The 14778-nt window shown below is 49.4% G+C and overlaps 1 long non-coding RNA gene and 1 pseudogene across 1 annotated transcript; one reads left to right on the top strand and one right to left on the bottom strand.

Annotated features, from left to right (window-relative positions):
* Positions 1 to 111: 111 nt before the first annotated feature.
* Positions 112 to 13806, top strand: LOC121141537. The gene is made up of 3 exons (XR_005878468.1): positions 112 to 343; positions 9551 to 9860; positions 13705 to 13806. It is a non-coding gene; the product is annotated as an uncharacterized LOC121141537 (long non-coding RNA).
* Positions 10858 to 11726, bottom strand: LOC121141536 (annotated as a pseudogene).
* Positions 13807 to 14778: the final 972 nt, after the last annotated feature.

Genomic DNA, 14778 nt, shown 5'->3' with positions numbered 1-14778 from the left:
AAAAGTTGACAAAAGGGCAAGTTCTTTTTATTGATTGATTTGTGTGTGTGTGTGTGTGTGTGTGTTCATGCACACACACCATACTACCTAGGTGGAATCGGAGGACAACATTCAGGAGTTTTCTTTCCACCATGTGGGTCCCAAGGATCAAACTCAGCGAGCACCTAGTGATTGATGTGGCATGGCCCGCCCAGCCCATTGTGGGCAGCTGGTCCTGGGTTGTATGGAAAGCAAGCTGGGCAAGCCATGAGGAGCAAGCCAGTAGCAGGGCTCCTTGCTCCTCTGTGGCCTCTGATTCAGTTCCTGCCTCCAGGTCCCCGCCTTGAGCCCCTGCAAGCATAAGGTGAGACACCTTTTGACCACCACTGAGCCATCTCTCTGGCTTACACTTGCTTTTTTGTTTTGTTTGGTTTTTCGGGAGATAGGGTTTCTCTGTAGGTTTGGAGACTGTCCTGGAACTCTCTTCGAAGACCAGGCTGGCCTCAAACTCACAGAGTGCTGGGATTAAAGGCGTGTGCCACCACTGCCCAGGCCCACACTTTCTTTTTACCCTGAAACTTCTCCCTGGAGTCCTTTTGGTCCATCCTCTACCTCTGCACATTTGGAGCAAGGATCTGAAAGTACAGACTTAAGCCAAACAGGGTTTCTCTGGACCCTTGTGGCAGGGCTGGCTGTTCATTCAGAAGCCAGGTGGTGGTCTTTTCCCCTGAGCGTCCTCCTGCCCCCCCAGCCACATGCACAAACCCTACAGAGTCCAAGGTGACGTGGTGGAGCTACAAGGAGGGACCTCTGCCTCCAGAGCAGTGGGTCTCAACCTGTGGGTCACGACCCCTTCCACAGGGTTGCCTAAGTCCACCAGGGAACACAGATACTCACAGCAAAATTACAGTTATGAAGTAGCAATGAAAATAGTTTTATGATTGGGGGTCACCACAACATGAGGGTTGCAGCATTAGGAAGGTTGAGAATTGCTGTCAGGGCACCCAGAGAGGAGGAGCTCCAGGCTCTGCCTCTTGCAGCCTTGGCAGAGACCGTACCTCATGTGACTGGTTCATGTCCTCCTCCATGGAGCCACATGTTTGTATTATGTGTATGCGTGCGTGCGTGCATGCTTGCGTGCGTGCGTGCGTGCGTGCGTGCGTGTGTGTGTGTGTGTGTGTGTGTGTGTGTGTGTGTGTGTGATGTCTGTTGGGGATGAGGCTATACACATGTCACTGTGCATATCTGAAGGTCAGAGAACAACTCTATGGCACTGTTTCTCTCCTTCTGCTTTGACATGGGGCTTGGGGTTTGAACTCAGGTCACCAGGCTTGCCCGGCAAGCATCTTTACCTGCTGAGTCATCTTTCTAGCCCTCAACTTTTTTTTTTTTTTTTTTTTTTGAGAAAGGGTTTCTCTGTGAAGCTTTGTAGCCTGTCCTGGAACTCGTTCTGTTGACCAGGCTAGTCGAAAAACTCACAGAGATCCACCTGCCTCTGCCTTCCCAGTGCTGGGCTTAAAGACATGTGCCACCACTGCCCAACTTCAACTTTCTTTTTTTATTTTTTGTTTTTTTAAGACAGGGTTTCTCTGTGGCTTTGGAGGCTGTCCTGGAACTTGCTCTTGTAGACCAGGCTGGTCTAGAACTCACAGAGATCCGCCTGTCTCTGCCTCCCAAGGGCTGAGATTAAAGGCGTGTGCCACCATTGCCCGGCTCTTTTTTTTTTTTTAATTTTCATTATTTTTATTAAAGTGTTTTCCTGTGCCATGTGTGTATGGATGCCTGTGGAGGCCAACAGAGAGCATCAAACTCCTTGGTAATGGACTTACAGACAATTGTGTGCTACCCAATGTGGTGCTGGGAAGTCAGGAAGGGCTCATAACGTCTGGCACATCTCTCCAGCCCACAATTACTCTCTTGAGGACTGCATCCGGGTCACTGAGAACTACCTTAGCTCCCCCAGAGTGCAGCACCCGCAATGATCTCTGCAGCCCTCACAGGCCCCACCACTTCCTCATGTCATCCCCCTGCTTCACTGAGTCACTGAAACCTTAGCAAAGGCGGAGGCCACTGAACTCGGGGGTTCAAGCCCCAGGCCTGCTTACAGCCAAAGATGGTCAAACCGGCAGAACCAGTGCCAGAGGAAAGAAAACCACATTGGGCGGGGTCGGGGGAGCTGCAGGTGGGTCAAGGAATTCAGAGTGGTAGGGACCACCTTCAGACACAACCACAGCCACTTTTACTTATCAAAAAGCCACCAGAAGCTGGCCCTGGTGGCACATCCCTGTCATCACAGCACCTAGGAGGCCAAGGCAGGGGGACTACTGTGAGGCCAGCCAAGGCTCCTTAGCAAGACTCTGTCTCAAATAAATAAACAAGTATCTGGGAGACGGCTCAGTAAAAGTGTTTGCTGCTGGATGGGGGCGGGGGATCTCAGTTTGATCCCAGCACCCACATCAAGCAGCTCCTCAAAGTCTGTAACTCCAACTCCAAGGGCTCTGAAGCCCGTCCCAGGCTTCTGCAGGTACTGCACGCACAGGTGCACATACACGCCCACAAACACACACCCAGACCTAAAGAAAATAAAATCGAGAGATGATTCAATGGTTAACAGCACTGGCTGCTCTTGCAGAGGACCTAAGTTTGGTTCCCAGCACCCACGTGATGGCTCACAGAAGTGACTGCAGTTGCAGGGGCTCTGAGAGTCCCTCTTCTGGCCTCCGAGGGCACCAGGCACACATGGTACATGGACATACACACATAGTGGCAAAACAGTCATAAGCATAAAATAAGTCTTTTCAAAATAAATAAACAAAAGAGCACCAGACAGAAAACAAAGTAAATGAATACCCCAGAAAACCTTCAAATAGAAAGAAAATGTTAAAAGACCAGGAGGGGTATATAAAATAGATACTGACATTTATTAAAAGATAATGGTTACTGCTCTGTACTGTGGTATATGCCTTGAATCCCAGCACTCAAAAGATGGAAGCAGATGGGTCTCTACATATGTTCAAGGCAAGCCTGGTCTACATAGTGAGTCTGAGGTCTGCTTGGTCTGCATGGTGAGTTTGAGGCCAGTCAAAGCTACATAGTGAGATCATCTCTAAAACACAACAACAATAATAATAATCTACAAGAGCTAGTTCCAGGACAGCCTCCAAAGCAATACAGAGAAACCCTGTCTCAAAAAACCAAAATAAATGCCAAAGGATGAAGAACAATTTAATTTTTTTAAGCAGCATCGGAAAGCAACTATTATCCCTGTTCTTCAGTGACAGACAATTTCCTGGTGCCAATCAAGCCAGGTGAATTTGCTGGGTGGACAGCCCTTCTCTCTGGGATATAGGCTATTTGATGTGAGAGGAGATGTTGAAGGCTACAGGGGAAAGATTTGAGCCAGGAAGTGGAAGACAGGGCGTGTGTGGGATGCTATGGGGCAACCTTCCTCTGGTAGGGAGTTCAGGGGAGCCTGCTTAAGCCAATTTGAAGCTGGACATGGAGGAACATGCCTGTAATCCCAGCACTGGGGAGGATGAAGCAGGATTGCTTCAAGGTAGAGGGCAGTTTAGGCTACCGTGTGATCCCAGAGGCAGGAGGGGAAGCTGGGACTGCAGGGATTGGTCAGTGACTGAGAGCTCCTATTACTTCTATTGCGGAGGACCCAAGGAGGCTGAAGGAATTAGTGGAGAAATATCTGGACAAAGGGCATTCCAGGCAGAGGGGACGGCTAGGAGAGGTGACCGTGGTGCAGGAACAAGGAGGCCAAGGGGGTGGAGGGAGCAGACGAGCCATAGACGAGATCACCTTCATTGCCGAGTATGGCAGTGACGTTGCCTAATTGTGCACAGGCCCAAACTGTCTCCAAACTCCTGTCACTCAAAGGGTGCCCGCTGACCCACCCGACACGGTGTTTACCAAAGCCAAACCTGGGTGACTCATGAGAAGCTTCTGGAAAGGACACAGTGTATCTTTACAAATACACAGCTGCTTCCAGCATCTTTAGGGCCTGGCATGACGCACAAAGAACGGGTTTTCAGGTTTAAAAGGCTCTTTTCCAAGGGCCTTTAAGGATCACGGGATGCTGAGATCGCCACCTGGTGGCAGAATATGTCATTAACATTTACTTTCCTAGGACACAATCCTGAAGAATTTGAAAATGTATTTAAAATAACTACAGTTTTAGCATAACTGTCTTGGACCTTGAAGTCCTGATCCTTCTCCCTCCACCTTTTAAACCCTGGAATTACAGTTTATGTCGTGGTGGGGTTACACAATCCAGGGCCACCCGCGGTCAAGGCAAGCAAGCACTCCACCAACTTCCATATGTCGGCAGACCTGTTCACTCTGTTTCTCAACTGGACAGATTCAGAATGGTGAGGCCTGATTGACCCTGGGACTTACAAGGTGGACAGAGAAATCCCTTCCTCCCAATTATCCTCTGACCTCCCCACACATAAGATAAACAGAAACAAAACCAACAGAAAGGGAAAGGGGTACAGGAGCTGAGGACCTGCGTTCATCTCCGTCTGCCTCCGCACTTCAAGCAGCACTGGCCAGCTGCCTCCAGTCCCCGCCACTGTTGCTCCCCGGGTGTGAGACCCTCAGGCTGTGGACCAAAGCCAAGCCCTCCGTGAGTGCTTTAGTCAGCTATCCTGTCACGGCAATGTGACAGACAACTAACACAGATGCCATGTGGGGAAAGACCGGAAGGACTGAGCAAGTAAGTGTCCTGTGTCAGAGACTAACGAAACCTGAGCGTGGTGGCTATGGGGAAGCTGGGACACGATGATGATGAGTCTGAGGCTGGCCCGGGCTGTCGTCCATCAATACACATGTGAATGAATGAGTGAATGAATGAATGAATGGACAGATAATTGGGACTATTGGGATTGCATGCATACTTGCAACAGAAGACCCTGCATTGGGTCCCAGACTTAAAAAAAAAAACCAAATGCTAAAGGTACAGCTGGTAAAAGCAGCATTTTCTGAGAAGCCTGAGGAGCCACCATCCTCAGATCAATTCCCAGGCCCTTGTGGTGAAAGTGGTCCTCAGACACAGACCTTTGCACCTAGAGAGGGGGCTTGGAGCCAGACATGGTGGTCCACTAGGGAGGCTGGAGAACTGGGTTTACAACCGACATTTGATACCAAGCAAGACAAGGCAAGAAAAGGAAGAGGGGGAAGCCAGACATTGGAGGCGCATGCCTTTAATCCCAGCACTCGGGAGGCAGAGGCAGGCGGATCTCTGTGAGTTCGAGGCCAGCCTGGTCTACAGAATGAGTTCCAGGACAGCCAGGACAGTTACTCAGAGAAACCCTGTCTCAAAAACTAAAGAAAAACAAAAAATAAGAAAAGAAACAAGAAAAAAAAGACTGTTCTGAGAAGGTGACGTTTAGGATGAGGATGGGGCATAGGGGGGGGTCAGGTTAGGGTGGGGGTGGGGCAGCAAGCTGACATCTTCAGAGTCCACTCCAGCTGAGGGAGCTACAGAAGGTGGGGAAAGCACTGGTTTATTCCATTTGGCTTTGAAAGGCAGGCGAGTGGTGGTGTAGCCCAGTGGGTAGACCACGTACCCAACATGCACAGAGCCCTGGGTTTATTCCCCAGCATGGCATAAAACCAAGTGTGGTGGCTCACACCAAGAACTTGGGAGTTGGAGACAAAAGGATCAGGAGTTCAATGCCAGCCTCAGTCACTTAGCAATTTTAAGGCCAGCCTGGACTACATGAGTTGTTCTGTTTTGTTTATTTAAGGCACTTAGCAGTAGGTGCTGAGGGGCGGGGGAACTACTGTCAGGTGGAGACATTCTGGTGAGTAGTAGGGCTACTACTTCTTTTGTTGTTGCTGTTGTTACTTGTAGCTCTGGCTGGCCTGGTACTAGCTGGGCAGACCAGGCTGGCCTTGAGATCCTCCTGCCTCTGCCTCCCCAGTGCTGCGATTAAAGCATGCAACACCCGGTTTACACTTGGTTTTGGGTGTCTCAAATGAGTGTGGCAGTGCTGGTAAACTAATACATCAACTTGACACAAGAGAGGGGCTTCTGGGAAGAGGGGTCTTTGAGAAAATGCCTCCATAAAGCTGACCTTTAGGCAAGTCTGTGGGGAGCTTTTTTTTTTTTTTTTTTTTTTTGGTTTTTACGAGACAGGGTTTCTCTGTATTGTTTCGGAGGCTTGTGGGGAGCTTTTTTCATTGATGAGTATTGCGGGCAGGTCCTCCCATAAACGGGCAGTACCGTTCTTGAACAGGTGGTCCTGGACGGTGTAGAAAGCAGAGTAAGCTCTGGGAAACAAGTCAGGAAACAGCGCTCCTCCATGGCCTCTGCATCAGTTCCTGCACTGGTGTCCCTCAAAGGCGGAGCGTGACCTGAGAGGCGTAAGCTGAAAGAAACCCTGCCCTCCCCAAGTTGTTTTTGGTTGTGGTGTTTATCACAGCGATAGAAAGCCTAACTAAGACTTGTGGTGGCCCAGGGACCCACGGATAGCACTCGCCATATAGATACACTCATGGAAGGAAGGCCTGGATGGCCTACATAGGACACTTGACCTCATGTATGAAGTTTCTGTCAGGTCTAAAGGAACCATTTCCCCAAATTCCAAAAGGCAGAAGGGAGAAATGGCTACCAGGGGTGCCCATTAGCATACCAAAGCCCACACTGACCTCTAGGCCCCCTCAGTATCTCAAGTGCCAATTACACATTTCTAAGTCCAGGGTTAGGGTTAGGGTTAGGGCTAGGGCTAGGATTAGGGTTAGGGTTAGGGTTAGGGTTACAGTTAGGGTTAGGGTTAGGGCTAGGGCTAGGATTAGGGTTAGGGTTAGGGTTACAGTTAGGGTTAGGGTTACAGTTAGGGTTAGGGCTAGGGCTAGGGCTAGGATTAGGGTTAGGGTTAGGGTTACAGTTAGGGTTAGGGTTAGGGTTAGGGTTACAGTTAGGGTTAGGGTTAGGGTTACAGTTAGGGTTAGGGTTAGGGTTAGGGTTAGGGCATCCTGGCCCTTCTCACCCCTTTTCCTACCCTTAATTCCCTCCAGCTCCTTGGTTTTCCTCCTCACAGCTCCTTGGTTTTCCTCCTCACAGCTACTCATTCTCCTCATAGCCCTGCTATTTCAGCTATGCTCTCTTGGTCTCTCTGTGACTCTCTCCTCCCTCCTCTCTGCTGTCCTTTCTCTGTCCTGCTCCTGCTTCTCTGATGCCCAGCTACCGTCTGCTGGCTTTGTTCAATCTGCTTCTTTCTTTTCTTTCTTTCTTTTTTTCTTTCTTTTGTTTTCTTTCTTTTTGTTTGTTTGTTTTTCGAGACAAGGTTTCTCTGTAGCTTTGGAGGCTGTCCTGGAACTGGCTCTGTAGGCCAGGCTGGCCTGGAACACACAGAGATCCGCCTGCCTCTGCCTCCCACCGCCCAGCCAATCTAGTACTTTCTCTCCCTGATTTGGATTCTTCCAGATGCCTCTGGCTCTACTCTACCTCATATCTACAATAAAAAAAAAATCTTCCCTGATGGTGGTGGCATTTGCCTTTAGTCCCAGCACTCTGGGGACAGAGGCAGGCAAATCTCTGAGTTCAAGACCTAGTTCCAGGGCAGGCAGGGCTACACAGAGAAACCCTGTTTCAAACAAACAAACAAACAAGCCGAAAAGAATGAGCTGCTCTGTGGGGGCTTCTCTCTCCAGGGCAGCTGCGTGCAAACTCTGTGCTAGGACAAACCCAGGGCCTGGCGCTTACTAAGCAAGGACTCTACCACTGAGCTGTATCCAAGCCCCATGGGGGATCCAAACTTTGAGCAATTCTTCCAGGGACACCTCCCTTGCCACTGTTGGATGAAGAGGAAAGGACGGGAAATGTGGCAGTTAGGAACCTGGAGCTTCAGCCTGGCGTTGGTGGTGCACGCATTTAATCCCAGCACTGGGGAGGCAGAGGCATGTGAATCTATGTGAGTTCGAGGCCAGCCTGGGCTACAGAGCGAGTTCCAGGAGCACAACTGTGGGCCATAGCAGCAAGACCTGCTTGCCCTGTGAGACTCTGTTAAGTTGCTGTCCACTGAGGGAGACTGTCCCTTAGATAAGTGGAAGAGGAGGAGGGCCTTTGCTGGCTTTATCTGAAAAGGGAAGGGAGTCTGGAGAAGCATATGAAGGGTGCTCCCAACACTGGCAAAATGACTGCAATTCCCAGCCTCTGCAACAGGCAAATATCAAGTCTGCACGTTGCTGGATTGATTAAACAGTAATTAGGTTTCAAAAGCTCACAAAATGCCTCCCTTTCAAAAGCTCCCAGCCAGGCAATTTTTCTCTCACATTTAATAGCGACTATTCTTATGTTCTTTTCTGCCCAAAGTGGCCGTAATTGTGTGTGTGCAGGGCGGGGGGGGGGGGGGCTGTGAGACATGCACCCCGGGGAGCTGCTTGCAGTGAAGGCTGAGCAACAGTTGCTGGTGGGAAGGTTTGGGGACAGTTTGTTCCAAGGACTAGGAAAGCTTTCTCTTGCTCAGTGACTCCATCTCTTGGAAATTCTCCTAAGGTGACAAACAAGGCTGAGGCGTAGCTCAGTAGACAGAGGGCCTGCCTGGTACACAGGAAGGCCTGGGTTGAATCCCTGCACTTGGGAGGCAGAGGCAGGAGGTCATCCGGGGGTACACTGCAAGTTTGAGGACAGCCTGGGCTGTATAAAACCCTGTCTCAAAGCAAAAAATAGATCCAGAAATGAAGAATTATGCATGAAGACCTTGGTTATTGTACAAAAACATTGGTGTCACTTAAACAGGGTCCCTTAAAGAGATATGGGCCATTTAGTCTCTGTGAGCGTCAGTCTCTCTCTCCTCTGTCTCTGTCTCTGCGTCTCCATCTGTGTGTGTGTGTGTGTGTGTGTGTGTGTGTGTGTGTGTGTTTGTGTGTGTGTCATGGGTAGACTCCTCCTGGACTTCTAAAAAAATACAAGCAATATGGTAAACACTCAAAAAGTTTTGAGTGATTGCTGTCACCATTATAATCTTCTATTTATTATCTTTAGAAAGCTGTAGCTTGAGCTGGATGTGATAGCGCACGCCTTTAATCCCAGCACAGGGGAGGCAGAAGCAGACAGATCTTTGCGTGTTCCAGGCCAGCCTGGTCTACATAATGATTTCCAGGACAGTCAGAACTACATAGTGAGACCCTGTCTCAAAACAAAACGCTGTAGCTTGAAGGGACCTAGCCAAATGCAGGGTTGGAGTGGAGTCAGGAAGCTGTGGAAAATGGTGCACGCTTAGTCAGGTTGGTGAGGTCAAATTCAGTGAGGCTAAGGCAGAGACCCCATGCTGTGAGAGAGCCCTGAAATCTGCAGGACTTGGTGACAGGGCACGTGTGGTTCTAGGAGTGCCGGGGGTGGGAGTGGGGAGGGGATTAGCCAGAGCATGAAGTCCAGGCAGAGTGGCACCCTAGGGAGCCAAAACAATGGCTCGAGGCCTTTTTCAAACTCTGGTTCTCTGGCATTGTTCGGGCAGCTCTACATGCCACTCCTTGATTTGTTTATTTTTCTTAGAACTGTAGACAGAATGATTGCTTCCGATTTCAAATAGCAATTTATTTTGTTTTTCTTTGCCAGACTGGAACTTTGTTATGTCTTTCCTCCAGCCTGTGACAACAAAAGGAGGAAGAATAAATTTTGGAACCTTGGCTCTCTCCTGGAAGCTGAAGCTGCCGTGTCCGTCCCTTCCGAGCACATTCCTAGTAAGTTCTGAGTACATCTGCGTTCATCGATGGCTGTCATCCTGCTGCTGAGGAGCCAGGCTGGAAGTGACAGTGTCTCCTGAATGGATGCTGGCGGGTACATCCGTGTTTCCAACTGGGAGACGTCAGCACATCTTCCTGTGAGGGATGGCAACAAGAGAATATGTGCAAGCGTTTTATGTGAGGTAAATTCCACCCTCTCACGCACAGGAAAAAAGAGTAAAGATAGGACCATTTTCTCTTTTCTTTTCTTTCTTTTTTTTTTTTTTTTTTTTTTGGTTTTTTGAAATAGGGTTTCTCTGTATTGTTTTAGAGGCTGTCCCGGCACTCGCTCTGTAGACCAGGCTGGCCTTGAACTCACAGAGATCCGCCTGCCTCTGCCTTCCGAGCGCTGGGACTAAAGGCGTGTGTTACTACCACCCAGCAAGATTTCTTAATTACATTTTAGTTTTTAGTTTTACTTTATGTATTTGGGTGTTTTGCCCACCTGTGTGTATACTGTTACACCCAGTCCCTTATGAAACACAAGGAAGGAGAGAGACAATACTTATGGGTTCCAAAGACTTTGATAACTCACCATATAGCCGGGCGTTGGTGGCACACGCCTTTAGTCCCAGCACTCGGGAGGCAGAGGCAGGCGGATCTCTGTGAGTTCAAGGCCAGCCTGGTCTACAGAGCAAGTCCCAGGACAGCCTCCAAAACAATACAGAGAAACCCTGTCTCAAAAAAACAAACAAACAAAAAAAAAAACTCACCATATAAACAGGTTGGATGGATCAAGGCTGCAGGACAACGACTCAGGAGCCTTTTTCCTCCTGACAGTGCAGGAACAGAATCGGAGTTAATAAGCACAAAACCCACAAAAGTTTGTTGCCAAGTTACAGTTCCAATGTTCACCAATCAGGAGTCTAAGATTAGGGACTTCCTTTGTGTGTTCCATCATTGTGAATGCAGGTGTCTAGAAGAGGGTTGGATCCCTGGTGCTGAGAATTCCAAGTGACTTGAGCTGCTGCAGCACACGGGTGCTGGAAACCAAATTTGGGTCCTCTGGAAGAGCAGTGTTCCTTCCCTGTAAATCCTTCCCTGTAATCCATATTTAGCTGGTAACTCCCCTCCAGGGGAGCTCTACAGGTTTCTGTTTCTGGAAGTTTCTTTCTGTAGAAGTCTCTTTTTTTTTTTAAACAGACTTAATTCACTTTATTTTTCTTGTATGAAACCCCTTATGTGGTGGCCACAGCTGGAGTCTGGGTCCTCTGAATAGAGACTCTGGTGTGGGCTTTCACAAGATGGTCCGTGAGTTCCTGATAAGGAGACTTGGTGAACACAGTCTCTTTCCAGAGGTCAGGGGTCAGGTAGCTGTAGGTCTTGGAGATGGCATCAAAGGTGGCCTTGGCAAAGTTGCCCAGGGTGGCAGTGCAGCCCCGGCTAACGTGTAGCAGTCATCAATATCGGCCATCATCAGTAGCTTCTTGGGCACAGGAGTTGAGACGATGCCAGTGCCTCTGGGGGCAGGGATGAGACACACCAACACAGAGCCACAGCAGCGCGTCACTTTGCACGGGACAGTGTGGGGCTTGCCAATCTTGTTCCCCCAGTAGCCTCTCCGCACAGGGACAATGGAAAGCTTGGCCAAGATGATGGAGCCCCGGATGGCAGTGGCTACCTCCTTGGAGCACTTCACACCAAGACCAACATGACCGTTGTAGTCCCCAGTAGCGACAAAAGCCTTGAACCTGGTCCGCTGGCCAGCCCGAGTCTGCTTCTGTACTGGCATGATTTTTAGAACTCGGATTCCTTAATGGGCAGGGAGAACAGGTAGATCTCCTCCAGGGACTTGATCTTCATGTCCTTAACCAGGCGGCCCAGCTTGGTGACAGGGATCCACTCCTTGTCTTCGGCTTTACCTCCACGAGCCCCACGGCCTTGACCACGGCCACGGCCTCAACCACGACCGCCGCAGCCCCTGAGGCCACTGCCAAAGCCTCCGAGGAAGCCGCCTAATCCCGGGCCCCGGGCCCTCCGGGTCCTCCTGCACCAGCGTCATCCGCCATTTGGTGTTTTCCCAAAGTAGAAGAAGCTAAAAGTCTCTTTTCTACAGGTATCCAACCTGAAGACTGACTTCTCTGGCTTCACTTTCTTCTTCTTCTTCTTTTTTTTTTTTTTTTTTTTTTTGGTTTTTCAAGACAGGGTTTCTCTGTGGCTTTGGAGGCTGTCCTGGAACTAGCTCTTATAGACCAGGCTGGCCTCGAACTCACAAAGATCCGCCTGTCTCTGCCTGCCGAGTGCTGGGATTAAAGGCGTGCGCCACCAACGCCCGGCCACTTTCTTCTTCTACACAGGGAGTCACCACCCCTACACAGATTTACCCTACCTACCCCAGGATTGTGAATTCTCCATGTAGTTCTTTGGGATAACCTTGGAATTTTGTGCCCTTTTTCAGGTCATTGTCCTTTTAAACATTTTTTATATGTATTTGTTTGTTTGGGCTTTTGTCTCCCTGTATGCCTGTGCACCATGTGTAATGCCTGGTCCCCGTGGAGACCATTAGAATGCCTCAGATCCTCTGGAACTGGAGTTACAGGTGGCTGTGAGACACTATGTGGGTGCTGGGACTTGAACCTGGGTCCTCTGGTAGAGCAGTCAGTGCTTTTAACAGCTGAGCCATCTCTCCGGTCCCACTTTGTCCTTTAAAAATATTTCTTCATTATTATTGTATGTGTACTGTGTATGCATAATGTGGGTGCATGTGTATGATGTGTGTGTAAGTGTGTGGAGAACACATGTGCCACAGTGTGTGTGTGGAGATCAGAGGACAACATTCAGGAGTCTGCTCTCTCCCTCCTCTGGGGTTTCTGGGGTCAGTCTTGGTTGTCAGTTTTAGTTATCAGTCTTGGTTTCAGCCCTAGTTATCAGTCTTGGTTGTCAGTCTTGGTAACACAGCAAGTGTTCTTTTACCTAGAAAGCCTGGTGATCAGTCCTAACTTTAGATCCCACAAGGTGGCAGGAGAGTGCCAGCTCTGGAAAGTTGTCTTCTGACCTCCACGTGTGCCTAGCATGCAAATGCCTGCATGCATGGGCATGAACACACACACACACACACACACACACACACACACACACACACACGAACAAGAGGGGAGAAGGAAGGAGGGAGGGAGAGAGAGCATCAGATTTCTAGTACCCATTTGTGGAAGCTGTCTGGGACAGTAACACTAGGACAGGGTAGGACAGAGACAGCCTAGCCCAACAGTGGTCCCCAGATTCAGTGAGAGTCTGTGGGCAAGTTGGTAAAGGCCCTTACCACCACGAAGACAACCTGAGTTTGATCCCTGACTCCCACATGGTGGAAGAGGAGAGCGGACTCCTTCAAGGAAGCAGGGAAAGAAGAAAGGAGGGAGGGAGAGAAGGAGGTAAGGGGGGAGGGAGGGGGAGAAGAGAATTGTGGAAGCCCATGACACAGCCCCTGGTGTTGGAACCCTGGGCTGAGTGCCTACCGCCCTGCCTCACCCTCCACCACCAAAGGAATCTGTGTTCTGCGTCCTTGTTCCCCACCCCGTTCTGAACCCACCCCTTCTGTTCTTTTCCGAGATAATTCACAAAAGCCTTCTCTGGGATATACGATGCTTGGTCAAGGCCATGTGCAGTCTCCAAAGGCAGACAAGTGTAATTTATGTTTTTAATTCTATCTTTTCAATATCCCAGGAGGAGACTTCGTCCCCTTCTATAGCGTAGCACTTGGCTTTCTAGTAAAAAGACTGAGCTCAAACCTTGTTTCTGACAAGGTCATTAATAAGCAGCCCTAAGCAGCAACTGCGTCTGTTAGCTACAAGCCAAGGTCTCACAGGCCCTGTTACAGACTGCTTCTTCTCCCTGGCTCATATGTATTAGTCTACTTTAAAACATTATATTTTGCTTACTTGTGTGTGTGTGTGTGTGTACATGTGGCATGTCAGTATGCTTTGTTGTTTTTGATATATATATTGACATATATATATATATATATATATATTTTTTTTTTTTTTTTTCGAGATGGCATTTCTCTATGTATACAGCCCTGGCCATCCGGGAACTCACTCTATAGACCAGCCTGGCCTCAAAAACCTGACTGCTTCTGCTTCCTGAGAGCTGTAATTAAAGGCATGTACCACCAGGTGGCAATATCTATTTTCAGAGGACTTTTTATTGTTTTTAATTAGGTGTAGGTGAGTGTGCCAGCATGTGGTTCTATACACAAGAGTGCAGGTGCCTGTGGAGGCTGGAATCATTGGATCCCTGGAGCTGCTGGGACAGAGGGCCGTGAGCTGTCCCACATGGGTGCTAGGAACCTAACTTAGGTCAAGCAAGAGAGCTCAAGTGCTGAGCCGTCTTCCCAGCCCCTCGGCGTGTATTTTTTGAAACGGGGTTTCTCACTGAATCCAGAGCTTGCAGATTCGGCTAGACGGGCTGGCCAATGGACTTCAGGGACCCTCCTATTTTTGCCCTATAAGTACCATGCTTACAGGAGTGGGCCGCCTCACCGTTTTCCTTTTTTCTTAAATATGTATGTGTGTGTGCCTGCTTGAGTTCATGTGCGGACCTAGGGAGCGAGAAGAGGGCGTCAAATGGCTGGAATCGGCACAGTGCGGGTGCTGGGAACCATTCCTGGGGCCTCTGCATCAGCACTAGATGCTCTTAATTGCTGAGTCACCTCTCTGAGTCCGTGCCTAGCTTTTTGTTTGTTTGTTTGTTTCGCTTTTTTTTTTTTCCCCAGACAGGGTTTCTCCTTATTGTTTTGGAGGCTGTCCTGGAACTAGCTCTGTAGAACTCACAGAGATCCGCCTGCCTCTGCCTCCCGAGTGCTGGGATTAAAGGCGTGCGCCACCACCGCCCCGACCGTGCCCCGCTTTTTTAAAGTGGGTTAGGGATCTGAACTCGGAACCTTATGGCACTTGTGTGTCCAGTGCCTTCCTGACTGGCCCTCAGTAGAGCAAAAGAGAAGCGGGGACGAAGCGAACAACTCCATGTTGTAGCACCTCCAGAAGGAACCTTAGCTGAAGGGGCAAAAAAGACAGGGACTCCAGAGACAGAGGCTGCCCCGGTGTCAGGGCAAGCGTGCTTAGGGCT

The sequence above is a fragment of the Mesocricetus auratus genome, unplaced genomic scaffold, assembly GCF_017639785.1.
Source record: "Mesocricetus auratus isolate SY011 unplaced genomic scaffold, BCM_Maur_2.0 Super-Scaffold_100007, whole genome shotgun sequence".
Lineage (NCBI taxonomy): Eukaryota > Metazoa > Chordata > Mammalia > Rodentia > Cricetidae > Mesocricetus > Mesocricetus auratus.
Note: the sequence above shows the minus strand (reverse complement) of the source record. Positions and strands in the feature narration are given on the sequence as shown.